Source organism: Amblyomma mixtum, chromosome 1 (genome assembly GCF_055824585.1).
Source record: "Amblyomma mixtum isolate Tamu chromosome 1, ASM5582458v1, whole genome shotgun sequence".
NCBI classification, from domain to species: Eukaryota; Metazoa; Arthropoda; class Arachnida; order Ixodida; family Ixodidae; genus Amblyomma; species Amblyomma mixtum.
The window spans coordinates 223,538,479-223,565,061 of NC_143012.1; the positions used below are offsets into that span (position 1 = coordinate 223,538,479).

Here is a 26,583-nt window from a genome sequence, read left to right on the forward strand (position 1 = left end):
GTCATATTCTACGCATTTCTCTATCACCTGATTGATTCTGCGAATAAGTTTTTTTTTTTTTTTTTTTTTTGTCGAACAGCCTTTACGAAAGCCAGCCTTGTATGGTCGTTTGCTGAACGGAAGTGTAAGATTTCACTAATTATATTAGCAATTACCTTAGTAAATACCTTGAAGACAACGGGCAATACGATGATCGGTCGGCAGTTTTTTCAGTCATCGACATGCCTTCTCGTCCGGAGTTAGCGTTCTTCCAAGGTTCCGACGCGCTCGAGATGGTGAGGAACTGTGTAAAATACAGGGTGGAAAATTCTTCTGGAACATTATTTCGACCGTGCTTAAAATACCTGCTGTAACCTTATACACCTCAGCCGCTTTGCTTCTTTGCACCCTGCACTTAGGACTTCAACACTTCTCCGAAGACATCGAAGAGCATTGTTGGGCTCCGGACGGCGATTTCAACGAGTTGCATAGCCGAGTTCCCTCTTACCGAGGCACGGGTGCAACGCCAACATGTTTTGCAGCGGGGTCCACTTTTTTTTTGCATTTTGCAGCATAAGCGCTGTATATCATAGTCAGTATATCATAGTCACGTGATCACCAGACCAAACAGGGTTCCAGTGCTGGTCCCTCAGCGAAGACCACACGACACTCTTGCACCATGTGTTTGAACTCCAACTTTCCTAATTATTCCTCGCCGAGGTTAGAACCCATACTTGCTTGCCTTCTTCTAAACGACCCGACGACGGAATGCGAAATGCCGTGGCCTGTTTCCAGAGAACTGAGGTGCAGTATCCTGCAAGCGCACATTATGTGCATCACGTAGAAATCACACTCAGAGGTCGTCTTAGACTCAAGGCGTCCGTACGGATTCTATTACGGTACCTTGTTTGAGCAGTTCATTCATACAAGCTCACAAAAATAGCGTATAGGCAGGTCACGGTACGAGCACGGACAGCTCCCGTCCGGATTGTTGCTGGAAATCGCCAATGCCCTGTTTTATGTGAAATGATGCGAACCAACTGGGCAAACGGTGTAGTACATGTGAATAGAATATATTTCTTCTAAATCGGGGCCTTTGCATCTCAATGTCCTTCACAACCAGTCCCTGCTGACAGCATGTTCGCTGCTGATATTTGTCAGGCTCATCTCGTCACTTTACCATCAGAGCCTGTCCGTATCGTTACTCTGTCCTATCTATTCGCGATTTTATGCGTGTTTACGGACTGTCGACAACCACCACGTGATGTGAAGAAATAAGGAACAATGTGTAAACCTGTACTATACTGCTTGCACAATGTCAAGCTACTATAGAGATCGGCGGCGCTCTCTCCATGGCTCTGTACCCACCCATCTTTGGTAGCGCAGTGTCTTGTTCCCAATGGGTCTAATGTAGACAGTCCCCACAATTATCTTCGTTTCCCCGCAACTTTTCATTTCTACTTCTTCGGGCAAGGCACCGAACCAAGAGCAGCGACAGACATGCGCACTCCAGTCTCAACAGAGTCGTGGTGTCAGGATGACTGTCCTCTTCGCTGCTGTTTGTCAAGAGTATTAGGAAAGTGATATGTGAGGCCTAGCGAAAGCTGCGAAGTCTGTGGGGCGAACCTTGCGTCATTCGGCGCTTTACCTCTCTCTGCAAGCACTCATTTGTTAACCACTTCACACAATGCACAGTATATTTCGTCAGGATTCACCACTGCAGTTACAACACTGTGAGGAATGCGCAAGCCACACCATGGAACCAGTGCTGCTTTCACAAACAGGATGGCGGCTAGTACGAGGTGGCCGGCATTTCACCTCTCCAATAATTCATATGAACGTTCCTCGACACAGATACGGTGCTGCATCTGAATATTTCAGCATGTGTTGAGGACAGAATGAGACAGCTACACCTAACACCATGCATAAAAATAGAGGATAATTGAACACTACGCGCGGAAAGGATGTGTAAAGATTTTGCCACTGCTCGGGCTCTGACAATCATCCACTGTCTCTGCAGGCAGCCCTGCGCTGTTCGGACTCGCCGTCTGCTAACGGTAGCCAAGATTCTGGAACCGTGGCCTAAGCACTCAGATCGTGGTTCAGATTGCGGCGCGAGTTCAAAAGCAATTGGGAAAGCGCACTGCAGAAGAAACTTTTCTTGATATTGCAGTTCCATAAAGCATGCCGTAACCATCAATCTCATAAAATGAGGTCCATGGCCATTCGTTTCCCTCTCTCTCTCTTGTTAGCTGGCACTGACCGCTTACCTGGTTGCCGCAGCCTGCGCGCACTTTAGACGTACAACGTCAAATCCGAGGCATAAATGCAGGCTATTATTGCCAGATTTAGATCATGATTGAACTGTACTGACCTACTTCTCTCCTCTTATTCTTTTGGTTTTTTTCATGTACTTGATAGAAATAAACGGTAAATACATTTGCAGCCGCCATTCGCACAATCGATTAACCCAATTGTTTGTCGCCTCAGTGCTTCTATGACTTCCTCTCTGCTTGCGTTGGCATGTAACGGTAATGCGATTCGCGCAAAACTCGTAACGGCGGCAGAATATGCGAGCATTACGCCTTCCCACGGTCATTCTAATTGCCTAGCTTTCGGAGGATGGACATCCATTCGCATGACATGGGGAACGTAATCAGGAACCGGACTGAGCAACGCAGTGTAGGTCCATTTGCAGGCAAGAAGGTTCTGTACAAGCAAATATATCCATGTTTTCCTCACTGGGTGTCATATCTGAATGCTAGGTTCTTCACTTCATGCAGAACTTCGGCCACAAGATCTACAGAAGTTAGAGGAAACTTCCGCCCTCGCACGGAGCTAATCGCGCGGTCCATTGGCAAAATGGCAATGAAACTCAAGCTAAATGCGCTTTAACGTTATGTGGAATTAAAAAAGAGCAGTGGAGCTTGAGAAACCAAATGAGATCTTCCAGAAGCTCAGTCATTCATTTATTTTTTGTATCAAAGGCCGGACAGGACATTATATATGGAGGCACATTTCATCACGAAAGTAATAACGGCCGTTTTAATAAAGTACAAATTTCAAATTTCTCACCAACACGCAAGGAGATCAATATGTTCGGTATACACGAGCAACATAAGAAGCCATATCCATAAAGTAAGGTTATAATTATAAGCTTTTTCTCGTGTTCGAGCGCGAATTAACGGCAGGATGCCTTTTTGCTTTTTTGAACAACTGTTTATTAACAAGGTTAGCTAAGAGTCATTACATAGGTGCGTACAGTCCAGCGTCCATCTTGCGTCTCTTCCTTCTTCGTCTTCCTCCCCAGGGTTGCTGGTCGCCCCGTCGCCCAGGGTTGTCGGACGACTGCGTTTTTTCCGCTGGCCGTGTTCGCCGCGCATCGGGAGATTCGCTAACATAATAAACTTCTTAAAGACAGTATTTTGCTTGATCGCATAAAATTCTTGGAAGCATGAGGTTGCGATGGGATAACGAATACAAAAATAAATTTCTAGATCATGTTCAATTCTTTAGTTGAAGTTCGTGGAACTGATCGTCAAAGGCAGGACTCCACCTACTTGAGTAAGGAGAACTGAGTGACGAAATGCGGAAAGTGTCCAAGTTTCCTCGGCATGATTCGCCTAGGCGTGGTCGCTTTGCACTCAATGTTCGTTGCGCGCATCAGGCAGAAATCACCATACACAGAAATTATCGACCTATATGTGTACAGCCTAGAAATATCCCTCTTCCCTATGTCCCTTTCGATGCGGATGCACATGTATACAAAAACTGGTTCTGATGCTAGAAAGACTCTCCACACATGTCCATGCATGAAAACCTATAAAATAAGAACATGTAAAGTATGAAACTATTCTGGGAGTAATTTAAAAGCTACACCGCCACTGAAGCGATGCCGTCATTCTATAGCTGCCGTCATTCCATATAACTGAGCATCTTCGATGCCTCCTATCTGTTGGATCCTGCAAAAAGAAAACTTAATAATTTACAAATTTTTATTCACATGCACACTATAGAGTGCCCGCTACGCTGGACATTGTTATCGTCTTAACGAATTTTTGCGGTGCACTTGGACGTCACTGTCGTCACACTTGAAAATAATCATAATCGTTGCTATTCATTACACACCGCTTCTTGTATTTGCTATTTACAGCCGGTCAGATCTTTAGATGGAGTGCGTGTCGGCCGCGTTTTCCGTGCTCCTGTAGTTTATTACGGAGAAAACTTGCGAAAATATCAAATTTGAGCACAGGCTCACTAAGCCCATGCTTAATATTGAGCTATCCGCAAGTTTGCTTCTTCCCAAAGAGCAAGAGCACAGAAAAAGCGGCCGTCGCGCACGCCAGCTAAAGATTTGGCCGGCTGTACGATACGCCGACATAAGTAGCAAGTACGGCTCGAGACGCTCATACCGAGTTACACGTAGAGGCTACATGCATTGCAGGCATGCGACAATAAAGTTTCTCATTGCAGCATAGACAAATATGCATACTCACTTACGCGAGCAGTGGAAGTTCACTCGTCCAAGATTTTGAATAGACTTTGGTAATTGTTCCTTCTGCGACTCACTTATAAGGCGCGAACGCGCGTACTGTGGGCTCGACTGCGTTTGCGCATATTTTGCTGCGTGTCTTCGCTCTCTTAGGAGCACGCATTTATGGTAAAAGCGAAACCGCCGGCAACAAACGTACAAACTGTTTAGCGCTAGTTTGCAGTACGCTCGAAACTCCATTCTTGGCTGTGCACGGAAGACACAGGAGCAAAACCAAGAACAGATTTGCAACCACTGAGCACTGCATTCACAAAAATTGGAGCGGACACTTAGGCTTCACCTTATGCAGAAGGTCATTCTGTACTATACATTCATATTGACCCCTGGGAGTCCTCATACCCCTCCCGGCGCAGTGGTGCAGACGTTAAGCGGTGCTCCACTGCCCTGTGCTGACATGTGCTCCCAGCGGTGGGCCTTGTGTGACCCGGGTTGGTCTTCCCGAGCGAACAGTCATTAACCTAATTGCCACCTGCCACGGTGGGAAGTTTTTTCACTATCCGATGGGCAGGTTCGCCGCAAAGTCACGTGACCTAAGTGGCCCACCTGCCTCCTATAGGTTGCTCTCTGTAGACCACAGCTGCCAGAGTCATGCTCGTGATTTCACGCTCACAACGCCTACAACGCCGACGCCGACGCTGGATTTTCTGGGTAATGGGACCTCTAACGCTAGATAATACAAAGCGCAAAAGGGACAGGACGAACGAAGAAACCACACGGACAAGGCGCCTTGTCCATGTGGTTTCTTCGTTAGTCCTGTCACATCCCGCATGTCGTTGGTGAGGTATTCCATTTTCTAAGCCAGAGCGAGAATTTACGAACGTCATGAGCGTGCCGAAAGATAACGGTCGTCGCACAGACACGTCGCATGTAGGTTTCCCCTGTGAAAGCAGTTACTCCGTTGTTGACCGTCCACGGAGGCGTGAGAAACACTGACTCCTTTGCATTCAATAGGGACAGCAGTGAAATGACCGGACGCATGTGAAAATCAAGCGCCATTGTTGCGGGCACTGTTTGCGTTCCGGTCACTTGCCTTTCCGTTGTAGTTTGAGGCGTTGCACTGTTCTATTTACTAGATTACATAACTTTCAGACCTTTGTTCCTACGCTGGCCTAAATCTTCGGTTGTAAGCGCTTATTGAATATTCAGCGGATATCATGGTCGTCAGGCCGTCGATTGCAAACTTAACTGGCTCATAACGACGAAATAACTGCATACGCGGTTGCCATGAAGATTCTACAAGTTTACGAGCGTATCTAATCGGTCAACGACGAAACTCCGCAATGAAAACCCGCCATCGCGCAACGCTACAGTGTTTACGACTTCACGTGCGGCTTTACCTTTGCGCACGCTCCTAAAACCTTGTGCCGCAACGTCTTCAAATGATCTGTGCAGGAACGTCCGATACGGCGGGAACCACAAGGACTCAAAACAGCGCCATTTTGAAAATCGGCATTTATGGCTTTGAAACGGCTTGATTACGCCGCAGACACGAAGCTCTGTTTACATGCGATCAATTTGCACCAATTACTGACTTCCATGGTGTTGCACGTGGGAGTTATAAGATCTCACGAACAACCTGCACGCTCCTTCTCCTCGCTTAAACGCCCTGAATTCAAGATGGTGGAGAGCGGGCAACTCCTGTGGTAAAGTAGTCTCCACCCTCTAGAGTGGTGCTCTCGTGCAGAGAGCAGTGTACAGCTGTGATCGTATGTCACACCGATAACGGCGCGATAAGGTTTTTCGCCATGTGGGTCGGCTCTAAACGATTACGGGGGAAACCCGCTTCAGCGATGTAATAACTCAGCGCCCGCTGCGCCGGAAGACAATTTCCGCCAGGATCATAACTGCCGGCCGCGTAATATTTCATTCCTCGACTTTTCGCCGTGCCTGCACGAGGCGAAGCCCCTTTTCATCCGTCTCTTTTGTTTCTTTTCTTTAGAAGGGAACTCTACAGCGAGCCTGTTTCTTTTATTACTTGCTCACTCCGCCTATTATATCCTTGCTGGGCATTACTTCAAAGCGCACAGAGGAGAAAATAGAGGGAAATGGAGGCACATTGTAAAAATCAGCATAAACAGACACTTCCACGAAATAGGGGCATCTCGCAAAGTGGCCCCACGACGCCGCGTTTGTTCCCGCGCCTGTTCGCGTCCTCCTTATATAGGCGCTAGTGTAAAAAATAACGGAATCGCGTGAAAATGGCTTCACCGCCTGCAGCTAGCAAACGGGGCCCCCCGCGGCTTGTCCCGTGTGAAGAAGATTCGGGCGCGAGATAAGGCTTGTGTATGCAAATCCATCGTCGTCAACTGCTGCTTCTCTTTTGTTTGGAGTCGCCGCGTCCCGAATGTGTGACCGTAATGGACGTGTCGGCCCGTACGCTTCCCTTACTGCAGCAGACAGCGGGGTGGAGCCGGGCATCGAGCGTCTGATGCACGTGCTGATCACCAAAACACAATAAATAATAATAATAATACATACATAATGGATTTTTACGTGCCAGGGCCGTGGGAGCGACTGCGAGGCACGCCGTCTTAGTGTGCTGCCTGTAGTTAATTTGGACCTCCTGGTGTTCTTTAACGAGCCCCATGCTCGCTAGTGAGCTGGTACTTACTTGCTGCACAGCGTAACCACTGAGCTACTGCAGCGGGCACCTTAAGTGATCGCTCCTCGCAACGGAGACAGCAGCGCTGCACTGCAGCATGCTTGCATACAGAGACAAGTGTAGCAGGTGCGCCATGCGTGCAGGTAGCGTAGTTATTGTTTCCCGTGTATTCGTTGACGCGTTAATGTGCAAGCACTGCGCAGTTAATTACTGCGCGGCCTCCGTAAGCACTGAGGTACTGCGGAGGCACCTAAACTGAATGCCGCTCGTAGTGGCAACGTCAAGGAGTAGGGCTTCAGCATGCCTGCGGGCAGTGCTTCTTGTAGCAGCTGCAACAGGTGCGCATGGAGTGTTATCCAGGCACGGCCAAATATGCGAAATATTTGACATGTCAGACAGATAGTTCTCCGTTCATCATTCACTTCGACCAGAATACTTCGACATATTGGATGACGTAGCTTGACAGTGCAAGCCCATCTTTTCATTCGTCCGTAATAAATTTCATCGCTGTCGGCATTATCGTAACTGTAAGCACTTGATTGACTCTAAGAAAGTCCAATCCAGTGACTTCAGTACTAAAATGGAGTTGACCGCTGAAAACGGTGCACCCATGAAAGGGGAACTGGGGAAGATTCGCAACACCTCAGCAAGTGAGAGGCGTTATGCAAAAGTTTTTCTCAGAGCGAGATCAGCAAAGGTTTCACCGCCAGAGAGAGACCGTGGCCAAACACACTTCATTAGTACTAGCCCAGTGCAGCGTAAAGTTAGTTCCGTATTAGCTATTTACTGCAAAAGAAGATTCAGTGCACGCCATGAGACTGGGCATCAAATGCTGCTGTAAAGGCGGGCGGCTACAAGTAGCCATCCGCCTGTTCTGTTTTGCCGTGTCAGAATAAACAGGCTGGTGCAAAGCATCTGTGCGGACACTTGAATCCTGCTCTAGCCAAAGTTACTCAAAAGTGTATTTCGATAACTGACACTCAAAAAATAAGCTATAATTTTGCATAGCGAGCAAAGTGACAACCAATAGACTGCAGCTCCTTCTCAAAACATGATTAGGTACTCTTTGTGTATGAGGGCCTCTGTTGCATAATCCCTTTTCGACAGAACACATGTCATCCCCTGATAAAAACGCGTCAGCATATGTAAGCATTGTTTTCTAGTATTTATAATAGCATAGGCACTGTCCAGCTCTTTTAGTCAGTAACTACAACCGCGACAGTTATCATGGTAGATATAGTTATACTGCAATCAATATCGCAACTGCTGTACTGTTTTTTTACGAGTAACTTTAATCGGTAATGCTGCGACATTCATTTTTTGTCTCTACTATAGGCTGCGGTAAAAGCGATGGTTCGCTTAATCGAGCTTTGCGTTACTAGATTATTCGTCGAAAATCGATATTTGCTTCGGGCCTAAAATTCGCTATGCGAACATGCCTATAGTTATTGTTTTAGTTGCTGTAGTTGCTCATGCCTATAGTTATAATCGTGCACGTATGGGCGTATGTTGAAGGGCTGGTATATTACTTTTGAGCTGACGCCAGCACAATGCCATCTTCCTTCGTTTTAATAAAAAGAGAAGGTGGCCAGTATTAACTGCTACAGTTTTTCCAAGGACTTTAATTCCTTATCGCGTACTTAGTGGTACTACCTGAGACCTTCTAAGTAGGAAATGCTGTCATTACTGACGAACACGTCCTCCCTTATTAATAGCTAATAAAAAATGGATTCATATCTCCTGTTTTATGCATGCAAGACATCCGTACCGTAACTTGTGCCAGTGCGTTACACGTGAACGACTGGCCTTGTCAACCGACTCCAGCAGCGCTGCTCCGATTATCCAGAGCATTTTTCCTTTGTGTTCATTGAAGCTATTAATTATCAGTTAGGTTAGTGATTGCTGCTGATACCATTTATTGATTGAAACGGAGCAAAAAAAAAAAAAGGCAATATCGAAAAGTACGTGCGGACGCATTACGCTTGGAGGACAATTGCAGTGCATTGTTTACATACAAAACAATTCTAGACAAAATGATATTTGAGTCGGAAACCGGTAATGAACGCATTTTTTTATATAATGTAAGATTTCACCTTAACAAACAATATTTCTGCTGATCACTCGACGGAAGTCTTGCATTTTTTTTCTATTAACGTTCTTGCTATTGTCAGAAGCCTTCCCTATTAGTTTTCTATGGCAGTCTTAACTGTTCAATGCTTTCGATGGAAATTCTTTAAACGAAATATTTTGCTACACATCAGAAAAATGGCCCATTACCTTCAATATTTCCATAACAGTATCTTAGAGTTTGTTAATTTTTTTTCTGAGAATGTTGTAAATGAACTTTAATATAGTAAAACATTGCGAGTGGTCTATTAACTCAAGCATGTGAATCAGTAAGCCGTACTTGTTCTAAAGGAGGATCCCTTGTAAACTCTTGGAGCGTATAGCTTTGCAAAGCGTATACAGGGCGCATCGGTGTTGCGTGTTCTTTCCTGACGAAGAGTTTTTATACGGTTGCTTACATTCATGCTTACTAGCTCAATTTGAGCATCACGGAAGGTTTTTACGCCAAACTGTATGGGGCTTGAACTATCATGCTGTGAACAGTCATATTAGTTCTGGATTGCTCATGTTTAGTCAAGTCAGAGCTGTCTTTCTGTAAGTTGTCTTTATCTTTTTTTTAAACGTGCAAAAAAGCTGTACCATGCACATCTCGAGGACGCAAAACATGTAATTGCGTTACAAATGTCACATTACATAAAAAATGAATAATCTGTCGGCACTAGCAACGGTTCTTTCTAGTGCTGCTACTGGTTTTGTAAGTTAGCCACCGTCACTACCTCTGGTTACATACCGTTATAAAAAAAAAAAACCTCGTAACGTGAGGACAAGTGAATACCCAGTCGCCTGTAATTGCTACGCTTTTTTGTGGAATGTTACGGGGAGCTAGCGAACTAATTTATAGTATGCTCATATGTGTCCTACCGGTATGAGGAGGAAAGCAGTGACAAACGAGAAAAAAAAATCCAATAATGTGTCAATTGAGTGCAGGCACAAACTGTCGAAGCTCGGAAATTTCGGCCACTATAAAATAGCAGTTCCGTTTTCGTGGAGAATGCTTCTCTAAATTTTTGCGCATTCCCGAATATTCCTTTATTTCGTTTTTATACTGGCAGATCGACGCGCTGGAAGTCGATGAGTCGATCTTTTAATAATAAAACAGTTCTAGCACCGCAGAGACATACTAGCGTACGTATACACGAGACAATCTGGGTACCGGCCCCGTAGCTCGGTAGTAGTTTCTGTACTTATCCTTAAATGGGCACTTCGCATACACAACAGACCTGTTTTGTCCCGTATAATTCTGCATGTCTCCGCTATGTTGCACTCTGTATTATGCCTCGACATTTTAAGCCTCAGTAAGGTAATGTACGTTAATAAAACCAAAACGCTGCGCCTTTTTTTGTGGCGTATTCTGTATAGCATAATTTGTAAATGCTCCTCTGCCAGGCTTTCGAAAGGAGGCTGACGCGCGTCATAAGGAGCAATGCCGCAACACAGTTATCCTACACAAAACAAATACAGAAGGTATCGATACAACGAGTAGGTAAAATGGAGGCTTTTTTTTTGTTCTGTAGTTTTCTTTAGTTTCTTCTGTAGTTTTCTGTTAGTGGGCCCTTATTTAAGACCCCATTCTCCTACAATCGCTGTGACTGTTTTTTCAATACAAAGGTCTCCTTTTTCTGAAAATCTGGCGATAAAGCCACTTGAAGTACGGTTTGCGGTGGTCCAAACTTATGTCTCCCTCCAAGGCTATGTCTGCTTTTGTGGACCAACAACTTCTGTCGACATGAGCTTCAAATACCCCACATTGAAAATCTGCAACTACGTTCCCCCTCCAAACCAACACAGTAGAGTCTAATAAAAAAAGTAAAAACATAAACAGCGTTTGTCCTTACATCAGTACACCCCGTTTCTAGTTCTAATCGCTGTGCGTCACGCAAGGTCGATGGGTCGCCCAAGAGGAATCCCGACTCTCCCGCTGGGAGGACATGTGTTCTCAGAACTGCTGACCAAACTCCCAATAATGGGGTGCCTCTTGGCATTAAGAGAATGGTCCTTGCGAAGCGACCACCCACCGACCCCCAAGATTTACGATTATTGCGAGACAGTGTAAATGGCGCTTTTCCTTTGGCGGGCCTCGTGCTGTACTCGCTGGCCAGAAAAGAAACTTTGTGTTTGGATAAGAACTGCCTGCCCTCTGTCACCGAGTGATAAACGTGGAAACATGAGATTGCATCCGCACAGGTTGCGTTTATAATGGGCTTAAGTGTAGCGCTTGCCAGGATACAAGGCTGCTGAAATGTTAGGACTACTACACACAGCAGCAGATATACGAATCGAACCATAAATTCGAGTGCCGGTAAACTCTTTACGGTCTATACCTCTCGCATGGGATCGACATCAGCGTTGCAGCAGCATAGAAATTTTACATCTAATTTGAAAATTTCAGAATATACGCAGCTATTGCAGGCCTGCTAAAGAAAAAGAAAGGCCTCCGGTTAATCCTTTTTCCAACGCAGTCGGTCGTAACACGTATGCGGAGTGTGTATTCTGGGAAGCAGTGAAGTATTTATTGCCCGGTTGCAAACACAGATATATATACTTTGGCACAAAGCGCACGGGATGAGACTTACCGCGTCGTGTGAAACCAGCGGTATGCGCTTAGTTGTCCGGGGGGCCACGACGTCGCTACAGCTAGGGCACAACAACCAGATGCAATATAAACACTATGGATCGCCTCTTGGTACCACTATGTACAACTAGGGGGCAGTAGCGGCAGGACAAGCAGTTAGGCGCCGACATGTTTCGATCTTCCTATTTAGCACTCGTGAAGGTTGTACTTTAAAACCAGGGTACGCACAGACATTACGAGACTGTGTGTAGTCTTGAAGGCTGTTTCGTGCTGCGAACAAACTGCGAATGTCGCTTTAGTCAGGAAGAACTTTTCTGAGCAAAGGATCCAAGCGGCTGAAATAGCGCTATCTGCAGCATTTTTCGAACCGTGTCAAGCTGTCTTTAGACAAACGCCGGTTCGCCGGTGTTTCGCCTGATCGTTTCGGCAGAAATATTTGCAAGTTAGCGTGCACCAAAATGCACCATTATGGATGGCGCGACACAAGTTTACTGAGGCATATTTTCATGGCGTAGGCGGGAGATTACAGGCTTATAAAGCTCCTGAAGTTTCTTCGAGTCCTTTACTTTGCTCTTATGAAACTGAGGAGTTGTTTTCCGGCTCGAAACATTTTTTTTACCACGCAGCCTTTGCGTGCACTATCAGCATTTTGCGCAAATTCTGGTCTGCTGCATAGTTTTATACTGTATTTCATGGAGTAGATAACTTTGCTTATGACGACAGCCAAGCTACACTTAGAGCAAACACTTACAAATACAAACGTCGAATGAAGTAATCAGACCATATAAAAGGAAAGTCAGTTATCAGAATTAGAATCAGTCTTTATTTACTTATGAAGTTTGGTTTGGTTTATGGGGTTTAACGTCCCAAAGCGACTAAGGCTATGAGAGACGCCGTAGTGGAGGGCTCCGGAAATTTCGACCACCTGGGGATCTTTAACGTGCACTGACATCGCACAGTACACGGGCCTCTAGAATTTCTCCTCCAAAGAAATTCCAGCCGCCGCGGCCGGGATCGAACCCGCGTCTTTCGGGTCAGCAGCCGAGCACCATAACCGCTGGATATGTACAGCATGTCATGCATGTATTACGCATGCATCTGATATACTCACAAAATGACGCAAAACACTGAAGCAGGGTACTTGCTTTTTCGAAGTTAGCCCAAGCAAAAAATAATATACATTCACACACGTTCTGTTTTCCTTGATGGGGATTTTTCAGTGGGGCTAGACGCAATGATTGCACTCTGGAAATAATAACGCCAAGGAGGTCTCAAAACCTTTTCGTGGTGATCGTTACCGAGAAGCAGTAGGTGACTTCTACACTTTCGCGTTCAAACAGTGACAGCCTTGCTCGCAGCACCATTTCCGTTGCGTTGAGGCAATTCTTTCTCGAGCTCAGTGCCAACGATGTTATCCTGTTTCAACAAATAAAACTCTCTCCTATATAGCGACCATTCTTCCGCTTTCCCATTCGCCAGCCCTTGTGCCTGCTACATACGCGCAGTGAGAGGGAGGGCAATCCTTAACTAGCGACATGCATGCTAGAAAAATTTGAACAAATATGTTATTTTTCTTTCCGAGGTGGTGGTTTGTGAGCAAGCATTCGCCACACATACTAGAAGCTCGCGGTACGACATAAGCCCTGGCTACCCAAGACTGGAGCCATATAACGATGAGTAAACGACCAAAGTTTTCAAAGCAATCCCACTGCGAAGCAAGCCGTGCGACTAGCATCAGTAAAGAAGAGGCTCGTGTCGAGGCCTTTTCATGTTTTTGTGCCCACTATCTTTACCCAACTACGAGCAACGATTAATGGATTTAGTAAGTGAGGAATTACTGACTTGTTTTCGAACAGCTAGCGACCGGGATATGTTTACTGGAGACACTTGCACTGCTCACCCCGCCACATTGCGCAGATCAGACAGAAACTTTAGGGCCTTTCACGCATCGCAATGCCGCAAACGTTTCGTGAGCTCGCGGTACACCCCTTTGGCGAGGCGCGTGGCTCACGGCTTGTCGACGTTCTGCGTCCCGCTGCCAAGAGTCTTCGTTAAAGGCATCGGCCAGTTGCTCGACTTGGCAGTCGGCCTTGTTTCACAGTTTTTTTGATACTACGATAATGAATATCTAATTTGCATATATGCTAACGCTACTGTAAATTCTGGAGCAGTCTACACTCAACTTAGCGCATATGGGCGCAAAAAAAAGAGTAAGCTGTACTTTGCTGCCCAAGTTCCGGACTAGATTTCGGTTACTAAATATACGAAATGCTTGATCTTGGCAACACAGGCATATTCCCACCGCGAAGCATATTAACTGGTTTGAGATAGCAATGCGAGGAGGCTTTTAAACGCGACACCGGAGGTTTCGAAGTTAGCGAATAGAGGAGATAAAAGCCCTGGTTAAAATATTCGTAACTGCTAGAGCTTCGCACGCTTTGAAGACCAAATTTGTTTCTATTGCCAACACTAAGTATTCCGTATTTTTAGTGATGGAAATCGACCCCACGGTTTGGGATGAATACCGTGCCCCTAAAAGGGAGTGCGCTAGAGGACAGATCACACCCTTGTTGCTCCAACATTGAATATTTGTGTTTAGAGTGCTTATGGTACTTAAATTATGACTTTGGAGGTATGTATGCTACTTGCACACAAGAGCACAAAGCAGCAGCGATGAGCTAAGATGCAAAGACGGCATGTTTAAACTAAGTGCTCTTTGGCATGAAGTAGTTTTCTGGACTGGGCTGGTACCACACTGGAATGGGGTGGAGTCACACCAGCCTTCTGCTAGAGTAATATGGCTTGCCAACTAGGATATATCATGCCGATCTGGCGTGCAGACGAGGACGCTTTAAATCGGTGGTCTGGTGCCGACACTATAGATGCACTAGAAGGCGTTATGTGCGTGTACCAGACTGTACCCAGTCGGCCCAGTATTTACACTATATACATCAGGAATGCCTGTTGCTTGTACTACAGCACAACGAACCCTTCTGACGGAATTTTCAAGTGTCCAAGTGTGCTTCGGGATTTTTAATGCGATAGTACTTTAGTTGCCCCATCAAGAACTCCGCGCATGTCCTGTGTCACGAAATTCGCTGATTAGTCGAGAGGACACGTTACCTTTTGACGTCATGAAAACCTATCCACTGTAGCAGGTAGCAACCTGGCCAATGGATTGTAAGCAGTCTGTCCATCGTGGCAGATGGCAATAAAATTAATCATTGGTCGAAAGAGGTCACGTGACTTTGTGGTGTCATCACATTCTGCCGAGCGGATTGTGAGCGACCTAGTTTCGAGACAGCAGCTTAGTGAATCAAAATTAAAATTCAGAAACAAAATTGTGATATGTGAAACTGTCGTCACCGTCACAGCATAGCGGATACCTACTACTGCAGCTAGCTATATGGTGGTTGGTGGACCGAGAATTGCAAAGAGACTGATGCAAGAGCACACAGAAGTTGCCACAGAAACTGCGAGAAATGTGAAATCGAATTCTATCGCATTCCCCTCTGAAAGTGACTTAAGCGTCCCCATATGTTTTTTTTTTTTTTGCACTCTCATTGCATTATATATCTTTGTGCTACTTGTGGGGAAATTTCTTTCTCTTTTTACTGGTAGCTGTGTTGGCGATCCATGTGGCAACCTGACAGCTACATATTTACCACTGTAAGTTAGACGTAGGGGAAGTAAAAAGCAGAAAATTCGACGACATTTGGTCCTAGATGCAAATAGAAAAGGTCTTCCTACGCGATACATCTTTGTACTGATCTGCTGACAGCTTTACGATCAAAGCAATGCGGTGCGAAAAAAAGAAAATAAAGATTGCGGCGAAGTACTGTTACGAATGCAACAAGCATGTGGAGGCAAGAGCGGTAGGGAGGCGACCGCTTCTTTCGAGGTTGGAGGAGGGGGCGAGGAATTCGAGTTTCTGCGAAGACACGAAGAATGCCTTGCACCCGTTTTGTTTTTCTGACCTCATTCCGTGCGAAAGAGAAATTATTAGGTCAGCAAGATTGATCTGTTGAAAAGTAAAGAGTTGCCCATGCTTATTCTCGCTCTGTCTGTTCCTCTCCCCCTCCAGTGACCTTGTTGTTTTCTACCAGGGAACACCGACCCAAACAAATTGCGAAATCGTCCAGCAGTTTAGCAGCAACAAGCGGTTAGCCCCGGAGCAACGAAATGAAAAATAGCCCCCGCAGGAGCCAACGCGAGCTGCGTCACCGAAGATTAAAAGGCAGTGCTACAGAAGAACTCACCGCCCTTTCGCCGCAAACGCACCCCCCCCCCCTCCCCCCTTCCCTCCCATTTCGAGTTCTGTCAACAAATACGTGCCACTGCTGGAAAGAGCCCGCTAGCCCCGCGGTATTTTCCGCGCTGTGATGAAAGCTTGCGCAACGCAAGAGGAGCAGCCCGAGATTGAACGACATTCTGCGCAAAGGACTTCTTAGGTTTTCCGTGACCTTGTTTATCTCCCTTTCATTTACTATCTCTTTTTTTATTATTTAGGGTCTTCATTCTAGCGCGAGAACCTATTGGGGATGCACATTTACACCTCGTGTTTTGCTTTGATTATTTTTGTTTAATGCGCTTCTTGCAATTATGTTTTTAAATTGCTGCTATACGCACAGAAACACACTTTACAGAACACTTATTTTTCGTTTATTGATATTTATTGGTGCGAAAGCGCTATTCCAAACGTGCCAATCCTGAGCAAGAATCCTGTCTTGTGTGATCGGAGTAACTCGGGTAAGCTCGGGTTGGTTCGGGATAGCTTCGCGCAAGTTGCATCCAATGGGAGGAAGCTCGGTAAAGTTCGGAGGAGCGTCGGGCCAGCTGTGGCCAATGGGATGAGGGTTTCGCGCCAGCTGCAGCCGAGTGGAGAGGGGACGACGAAGAGCGAGAAATGCGCTTGCGTGCACATGCAGATTAGAGAAAGAAGAGGCGTATAATGAACACGTGCTTTCGCATGTCTACTCGGTTTAACTACGTTAAAACCCTACCGCGTTTTTTTTTTTTTTTAATTCAGGGGCTTAAAATCGGTCGCCTTTCTCAAGCTCAAATTAGGGTGCAAATTGGTTTTTAAAATATTGTTTGTTTTTTTCAAGTCTTTCCCAGCTATTCTACTACGGAAATCATTAAATGTGGATGAGCGCTGGTTTTGCGGCGAGGTTTAAAACTCCTATCTATTTTTCCACTATTTCCAACGCAATACATAAATTTCAAATCACGCCCAAGCATTGTCTGACAAATCAGATATTTATTTTTTTAACTTATTGCATCTATATCGTCGTCTCCATTGCCATCCCCACGCCTAGCCTTTCCGCATCCTTGCGAGATATGCCTACATGTGCAAATACGCTGCGAAAACTTTGTTTCTTCGGATTAAAAGTTGTCGTCAGAAATTTGTACAGCAGCGTAAGAGCAAGACGCCATTAGCGCGGGTGGCTGGACTAACAAGACGAACTTTATTCCGAGACGAACGGTGCCTTGTGCCTATAGTGACACCAATAAAACTTCCTATAGGAACACTAGCTGTGGCTACCCGCTTCAAACAGACATTTCTCAAACCTGTGCCCAAGTGAGCCGCGGAGTGGACGAGGGTAAATGCAGGTTTAAAATTTACTTACCTGCATACGCCACTATACGAAAAAAGCGCAAAATATTATGCGAAGCCTTTGTTGTTTAAAGTTCACGTAAAGGCATCTGTGACAGAAAACGGCATATTTGTACAATGCGGTGTAAATTGTTCTCCATAACAGATATCGGAGGCCGTTGAACGTATGCTATTCGTTTGTTAGGACTAGGTTTTTCTTTAGGACACTTTACAGTAAACTTCGTAGAAAGATTTTCTTTTAGATTCTCGTAAACTTTTTATTTATTCTGCGCAAAATGAAAGATATGTTCACGTTATTAAGTTTACGCAGCGCATGGAAACCTCGCATGGCTATTAGCCAAATTATATGAAAGCAAGGCATATTACATAATGTTTCGGTGAATCTGTGCATTAAATATTAGAAGGGATGAAATCTCAGCTGTGTGTGCTAGAGTTCACCAATGAACTTCAGGAAGTACAAACTTCAGGCATATTTAGCGGCACCAAGTAAGCCAGAGCCGGCTGGGTGTTTTCGTGTGTCCAACATTTTATGGTTTCATTTTGGTCATTTGAGGTCAACATTTATTGCCTTCGGTGGTTCGGGTGTCACAAACTGTCGCGAGCACTCAGCACGTTGTTTACACATGCTAACATGGATACACGCCTCTAGTATACAACTTTATTGTCGTCTTTCACACGTAGTAGTTGGCGTTCTCACTGTTCTATTCACTCTTCTCAGTCGGGCCTAAATCGTGGCGTGCGCTCGACGACGTCGTATCTGCTTCCAAAACTATCGCTGAGGTGTGACGCAGTCAGTGCTGGAACCGATGTCCCGGTCGCAAGTGTTGATTAAAGTGCGAATAAGTTGTAGTGGCGCGCCTGCCGTTGGTTGATCAGCGCTTGCACCGTCATCACGAACTATATATTAGCGTTGCGGGTACGCTTTGGCTTCTGCTTTCATAATATCGGAGGGAACCTCAGAAATTAACGTGCTTGTGTGAATGATTGTAAACTATATCAGTGGTAGACATACGCCGGAGAGAAGCACATTTGGCCGCTTCAGGTTAAGGATAACGGCACGTCGCATTCCTGTTGAGATCTTGCGCCAGGTTTTGCCCCAGATTTCCCTAGTTACAAATTTCGCTCTTAGCCCACGCTTGAGTAGACTTCTTTATCTCGCAGACTGGAACCACATCTCTACGCAGCAGCAAATAAAAACGAACATCCTGCAACGGAATGCGCAGTTGTCTGCAAACATTCCGGACCAAGGACGTGGTAAATCACTGCGCCTGAGCAGGACCCCAAACCAGAATAAACCGCAACCGCTGAAAGATACGATAAAAGAGGGCACGGTCAGAGCTCTGCCCCTCGCACGGTGTCTATAGCACAAGTTTCCACGCTGTTGGTATGCGCCCGAAAGGATTGCACCTCACAAGCCAGCTGCGAGCCCATGCCAGCAACCGGTGTTGGTGGTAGCTCGGTATTGATTGCCAACTTACGGTTCTGAGGTTTCCCGGCGGCCACTCCTAGCTCGCGATCGAACCGCAGCGTCGGCAGTGCGCCGGCACTGCTAAGTGATTATTTCGCGTAGGGCAAGAACGCTAGCCGCCGACTCCCACCACTGGTTTTGGGAGCATTCTGCTCATTAGACCAAGTGGTTCGTTTCCCAGGCAATTAGAACCATAAGCGGATTACCGTAGCGCGGCCTGAGCAACGCGGGCGCGATCAGTCCTCGCTGATCTGCATGCGCCCGAGAAGGAGAGGAAAAGAAGCAGTGCATATCGACATGGCATATACTATGCGCACACGGAACGAGCAACGCCCAGTTCCCGCTGTGGCCGGACCACACAGCGCCCACAATCGCTTTTGATAAATACACTGCGTGGCCAAGATATGCGGCTCGGATTTGGGAGACCATTTATCCCCCCCAACTCGGCCGCCGCAGCGAGGCATGGTTCTTTCTTGCCCCGCGCACCATATACCTCGCTGCCGCCCATGCACGTATAGCCTGACTGCACGTATCGCAGCACTCCTGTGGCCGCCTGCGCAGCGATGATGTACGGTTACCCCTCCCGAACGATTTTCATTCCCGCGTTTAGCGCGTCGTTACCGATTCGGCCCCTGCTCGTACGGAACGGCGAGAGCATCGAGCTTGATCTCTTTGGCGAGCCGCTCCGTTGCCGCCGTTGTACGGAGGCCGTGCCTTCTTCGTCTGCAGGCTTAGGGAACGTGCTTGCCTCCCCTGCCTATATCGGTCGCGACTCGTGGCCGGAGCTATTACGCGGCGCTCGGGTCTCCTGCTGAGTCACGGCGCCCTCGTGTTGGCACGGACTATAGGCTCTGTACGCTACGCAAGAAAGAAGAGGCGGAGGAGGAGTCCTTGTTCTCCTTTTCGATCCTTCCCACCGGTGTGTCCTGGGCGATGCCTGCCAACCCCGAAGACATGTCCCAGTGAAAGATTAATACGCAGTCCTAATGATGCATTAGCGGCTGGGTGGGCCTGGCGCCGTCGGGCCCTCAGGGGTGCATCGCTTCTCTACGGGCGGCCAACCCGGCTGTTCCCGATGTCGGTGAACCGCATCGCTCCCCCGGAGAGAACGGAGAGCGATGGGGAGGCAGAGAAAAGGCGGCAGAAACAAGGGCGCGTGCGTTGATAGGCTTCAGTTGTAATTTGGAGGTGTGCATGTCTTGGAGCCACGGGGCAACGCCCAACGGGCTCCTTCGAGTGAATCCAAGCGCGAAGCCCCGACGGATGGTCCTATGCAGCGCTGCGTATAGGCCATGCGCCACTGACGTCGTCGGTCTCAACGTGCAGAAGTCTGTAGTTGGAAAAGATGTTACGGATGACCTTTCGCCTTTTATAATACAAAGTCAATGTGATCATATTGCGCCATTTGTAAAACGCTACACAAACAAGGACAGGGCACGTCTTCTAAGTCCAGACGTTATGTGTTCCTCTCTTCGAGGACAAGGACATTGCGTTTAAGTCCCGACCTCATGAATTCGAGGACAAGGTATGATTCCGCATAAATCCTGAACTTATCTGTTGTTTTCATTGAGAAGGGACACGTCCACGTATGTTCTGACCTTATGAGTTCGCGTCTTCGATGACAAGGGACACGTCCGCCTACACTCTTAGAAAAAAGGGGCGAATAGGGGGCGAGAGGTTAGTCTTTTTGGGGACTAACTGACCTGCCACTGGCAATCGTCCTTTTCGGGACTAACTGCAAAGGGTGTAACTGTTGGACCCCTTCGAAAGGGTGCAACCGTTAGTCCCCGGGAGCAGACATTTAATGAAAAAATGCAAACGACGCGTGATTTCCAGCCTAATTTATAGCGGAATAGTTTCCGACAGAACTTCACACATATAACAACGATAAAGGAAACAGAAATAAACATACATGAAAACACCAGGATTCGAACCGACAACGTTTGGATTATGAGCCGAGCGCGGATATGACTACGCCACCACAGAGGACAGTCCACGGTAGAAAATAAAAGCCTTGTATGCGAAACACACACACGGTCTGTCTGTACCGCTCAAATTGTTATCACAGTGTGGTGGTTTTGGTGTCATATGCTTTTGAAAAAACCTGCGGTAAGCTTTAATGCGCACGCACAACGGTCTAAATCACGTTTTGGCCAAAAAAGAAGTGCTGAACTGTGTATACATTACGGCCGGTACTTCACAACCACAACAGTGATTTTCTTTTTGTTTCTTTTTTTGCGTATAAGGTGGTCTTCTTCCTTGCAATTGGCAGCTGCACATTACAGCCTGTTGAAAACAAAGGTAGAAGGCGATGGTTCACTTCGTTTTTTGTTACCGGCGGAGAGCGGTGACAGGGAATTGACTGCTAAGTGTCGCCGATACTTACACAGCATCACATAAGCTCGTAAACAACGGCAACGGTATGAAACTACGTGTACTTGCTCAACCCTAACTTTTACAACTCACATTTGACACGTATTGAAGTTCGTAGTAATTGTTTATGCACTTGCACAGCTGCCAGCCGTTTCGGTGCCACGAAGCCTATTTCTCACGGAAAAAGGAATCCGCTTCGTCACAGGCAGCGGCAGTGCCCTCACTGGCCTTAGACGACATCCATGCGCTTCAAAAATCGAGTACTATTGCAGTCAGGGTCTTCTCGCGCAATTTTCGCGTGCTGCTGTGCTGCGATTCGCCTCCCGTTAGTCTCTTTCTCGGCAGTTAGTCCGTTGAGTTTGCGCACGGCGCGCATTTTTGGCAAGGAGTGTGTCGTGTGCAAATTTAGGGACTAAAGAGCCCTTTTTAGGACTAAAGTTGTCTTTACTCCCCCCTGGGCCGGTTTTTTTCTGAGAGTGTATGTTCTGACCCTATATGCCTTCCTCTCTTCGAGGACTAAAGACGCGTCCGCGGAAGTTGTCCGCATGTGTTTGTTTTCTTCGCAAATCAAGAAAGAGTCCCAAGGCTCCAACAACAAGTTATTTTGTGATCAGACTGGACCGTGTTCGAACTGCGTTACTGCCACCGCGGCGGTGATTATCCGCCTGTGAGAGAAATGTGAGCAAGCGTCCTCATGGATGCAAGCCCCAAGAAAGCGTAGCAGATCGCCACTGGCTTAAGCTTCTAAAACAATTTCATGCGATTTCTAACTTTGTATCAACAGAGCCGTTGTCAGTGGAGCTTTATTTTCGAAATGGCGTGTGACGTTTCAGCTAACTGCATGTTTTCACTCAACGCCTCTGTGCCGACGTTAGTACTGTATATCACCATAGCCTACATCACGGCCTTGACTGTACGTGATTAAATTCTACACTTTATGCGCATCGTATACGAAAAGAAGATATGTGGGGGCCTAGCTAAGGTTTTGTATTTGCAATACGCAAAAAAGAACGAAACCACTGCACTGACATGGATGAAATTTAAGAAAAAGTCAAAATATTGAGACTACCGAAAACAGAATAATTTAGGCTTCCTGCTTGTGCTAACTACTGCAGAAAAGAAAGTCTTCAATGTTACAAAAAGTTTGTTATTACAACTCTGTCTTACGTAAACAAAACTAAAACCACAGACCTGATACTATACTCCTGTACGAAAATTACAACCCGCATAGAAGTACCACGATACATTACGCAGTGCTAGGTGTTGAGTGGCTTGCAGAAGTTTTCCAGAAATGTTACCAGCTAAGCGCAAAGCTCACGGTATAATTGATGGCATGTCGGCTTCTTCTGCTTCCGACGCTCGAACGGATGCACCTTAAAGAATTTAGACTTCTCGTCATGAAACCACAGGTTTTCTAAAACGTTGACATTTTGACGTTTCCACCATTATTCTATCTAAACTGCGGGCACGAAGTAATTCTGCTTCTAGTAGCACCCTGATCTTAGTCTTCCCTCTCAAATGAAACAAATTTAAGTCGAAACATTCACGGTGCCAGAAGAGCAAGGCCATTTTTTCTGTCGGGTACGCATTCCCCTAAAGGGATACTAAGATTATTTTACGCATTTTGCGTTCATGTCGGGATGCTGAACGTGAGCATTTAAGGGCACTTTTCTGTACATGTTTACACGACTTCAAGCAATTTCTCCTTTGCAAATGCGTTCTATAGTATGCCGCTTGTATAGTCGAGCACCGAAGTAGTCGGTGAAAATGAGGTCATTCATGACATCCCTGTATCGCTTCGCATCGAAAAGCAATGCTTAATCCACTTGAAAAAAGTAGCGCCCCAAATGATATGAAATAACACTCATCGATGTGGCGCAAATGTGAGAAGAGAGTAACACCAGTTTGTGATGGAAAAAAGAAACGAGAAAGACGGTCACACCCATGCCCACAGTACCACGTAAGTACATAACGACACTAGATAACATGACGTCCTTCTCGTCGCCGGCGTTGGAAATGTCTCCTTTATTTCGTTTTATAAACAAATGAAAGCATAGTTTACAGCTGATTTTCCTCGTCTCGAAGGGCATGCGGGAGTTGAATGGCTTGTTGATATATTTCTCCATTTAAGACTGGCTCACTCTGCCTTTTGTTGTTACATAGTATACGAATTATTTGCGGCACCGTCGGGGACACGTTTGCTGTCAGTTATATTTCCTATCGTCATATGGCCTGCCATTCTTCCTGTACTTACCTAGCCATAAGGTCTAAAGGGTCAAAAAAACTGTGCGCTGTTTTACAACAACAACAAAAAAAAAACTAAACACAAAGGGTCAAACAGTGGCCAGCTTACTGTACAGCATAATGCAATAAGGGAAAATCATTCAGTCTCCCGCCTGCTGAAGCAATTTCAGGTATAATTCAAGTTGTTGGCTACGTGACAAGATCGGGTAATGCGGGGGCATGATACTACGTTCTCCTGCTGTGCAGCTCTGAAAGAGCATGCAAGCCGATTCAGCGCCGCGTTTTCTATATACGTAGCCGGCACAGCCGTGTCAATACATTTTCTCCACAGTGCGTAAGCATTCGCTTAAAGACATGTGGCCGACTGCCATCCAAACGCTCCGCTATCGACATCGGCCAGCAGCGCCCTCTGCAGACAAGCGGCGCACAATGGGACATCTGCAGCGTCGTTTAGAAACAAACAGGCCAGCCGGCCCGCATGAATACGTGCCTGGAAATCCTTTCCGCACCCGGTTCCCAGCGGGGCACCGGCACGCAGTACCACAGGAAGAATCAACGCGGACACGCCCAGCGGGGGGCGGTGGCGACCGTTGCAGTCAAGACGTGGACCGGCTGCCATCCGCTGCAACAAGCTCCGCTCGCGATGGCGCCACTACAGCAGCGCGCCGTTCGTTCTCATCGCGGCCAAACCGAATTTCGGCCGATTACGAGGTTAAGCCACAATTAAGTGCCAGCGCACACAACAGCGCAGGGGTATACAGGCACGCATGCAAGCCGCGTGCTCTACCGGACGAGGCTGCGCTTGCGTCTTGCGTGTAGCCGATGTCGGGCCGGAACGATCCATTAGCCCGGACCGGCGCCGCGATCGCCGCGCTAGGCGGCGCAGTGTTTGCATGGCTTGCAGCGCTCCCGCAGTCTTGGCGCCGCCGAGGCTGGAGCAGTCCGCGTCCGAACGGCAAGGGCTTTATACACCGGCATACGTGCGGGGCATGGGAAACTATAAACTCTTTGCGGCACTGGTTGTGTTTTGAAGACTCGGCCGTTTCGTCCTTTGCAGCGCTGACTCGCAAACGCGGCCGCGACGCTGTCGGCGGCTCGAAGAGTAGTACGCGGCAGCGGTATGGGAAAATGCGGAGCTACAGCCGATTGTTGTCCAGAGGTACTACAGACGACGACCGCTAATGTGCTCGATCGCTCAGTGCGTGAAAGCTCTGTGCTCCGGAAGTCTGCAGTGGTGAATCGAGGGGAGCCTTTATCAAACCCCGACGACACTGCCGGTGGCGGCGCCTCGAGCGCATGAGATTTGGCAGCGACTGCGCCTGGGAACGATGCTCCACTCAATATTACGCGGAACAGTAGGACGTCGAGCGTAATCGACGGAAGAGCGAGAAGTATCGCGCTCAGATGAGACTGCTCACTGGTGTTATTTTTATTTTCCCCTTTCTTTCATTAAGGGAAACGAAATGTACGGTATCATGATTTATACTGAGCGCTCAGCGCCAATCTTTCCCTGGTCGAGCCGTCTTTCCAAGCTACGTTCCACGGCAGCAAGCCTGCTTGACAGGACGCCGACGCAAGAACGTTCCTTTTTTTTTTTGTTTACACGTGGCCTTCGATACGCTCGATTACAATGAAGTATGACGTGCTCTTCTTTACACCTCAGCAAGCCAGATATAAATGCAAATCAGGTCCGCTGGCATGTTCCGCTGTCAGTAGTCTCCTTGTGCGATGATTCGAGGTTTCATATCTGTTGGCCTGTTCAAATGACACCATGCGCACGGCTCCGCCATGTCAAAAGTTGTTAAATAATGTTGCGCTGAAAAAAAATCCACCTGGATACAGGAAGTCTGGTTTGATAACGCTGCTGTCTAAAAGCCAACGCGCTTACTGACGCGGCAGTCAATGCTCAAGCAAGTGGAAGGCCTGTAGTGATCCTGATAACAGAGAAAATTTACGATGTCGTGTAGCCGTTCATTCTTTCCATCACTTTACGGAACGCGCGTCACATTCTCAAACCTCCACTGCAATCGTGCATTTCATGGCCTTCAATGTCCCCAGACGTTGCTGCTGGCGTTCGCGAAGAGCAAAGACAAGCCATACCATGCGAGTGAGGCTGCAGTAGTAAACATTTTCTCTTCGTTAGCTTGTCATTGCGTTGGTAGCTATCGTGGCGAAAAGCAATAAACTATCTCAACTTGCCTGTGCGAAGTTAACTCCCTCGCACTGCACCCAAGTCTGCCCTGCAGTCCAGGAGCGCTTCCCCTGTGGCAACAGACGAGAAGAGTCTCCGGGCTAGCTGGCTCGTACACAGCGGAATGCTCTCTCCGATAAGAGATGCGGCTCACGTTTCACAACCCCGTTCGCTCTTTCCCCGACAACGGGGAAATATATATTCAAATTAGGGCCCGCTGATCTGCGATGCTCATGGTCCTCGTGTGCCGGTCTTCTTGTTCCCACTGCACTCTCCGCGCTAACGAGTTCGGCCGTCGTGCTGGAGAAGGGCGCGCTTCGACATCGTCGTCGGTTGGTGAAGTGATCGCTCATGTAGCGATAAGAAACGACATCGTGTAAATAAAGAGAAAATGAGATAGAATTAGAGAATGAGCAAGCAAGCCCACGCGCCGTGCCTGAATGCCTGCAGGCTTGGATGAGAGAAAAGGAAAAAGACAGAAAAAGACGGTAATTAGCAGAAGGGACTAAAAATAGATTAGCCAGGTGATGGAAAGCAAGCTTCAGATAGCGCCTAAGGCGCGTGGGAAGAGTCCTTGGGTCGTCCGGGCAAGTCTGTGCTGTGCACTAAGCGCCTGGGAAGCTGACCTGGGAAGAGAGGTACCTCGGCAAGAAACGCGACACCCAACTGAAGATGGCGTCACGTCGTTTCGGTAGGAACGTGTCCGCGAGAAGACGCGGGGAACAAAACTTGGTTATGTATCTTTTCCAACTTCCTCTTCGCTTATACAGAGGAAGGGAATCGTGTGCGTAGGTTGAGACCATTCGCACTATGTCTCTATTCGTCTGAAATACAGTGCTTTTTCATCATCAACGTGCA

The 26,583-nt window shown here is 47.1% G+C and overlaps 1 protein-coding gene across 1 annotated transcript in view; it reads left to right on the forward strand.

Annotated features, from left to right (window-relative positions):
• Positions 1-26,583, forward strand: part of Tsp74F (Tetraspanin 74F) — a 339,549-nt gene that overhangs the window by 18,383 nt on the left and 294,583 nt on the right. The gene's annotated exons all lie outside the window — the stretch shown is intronic.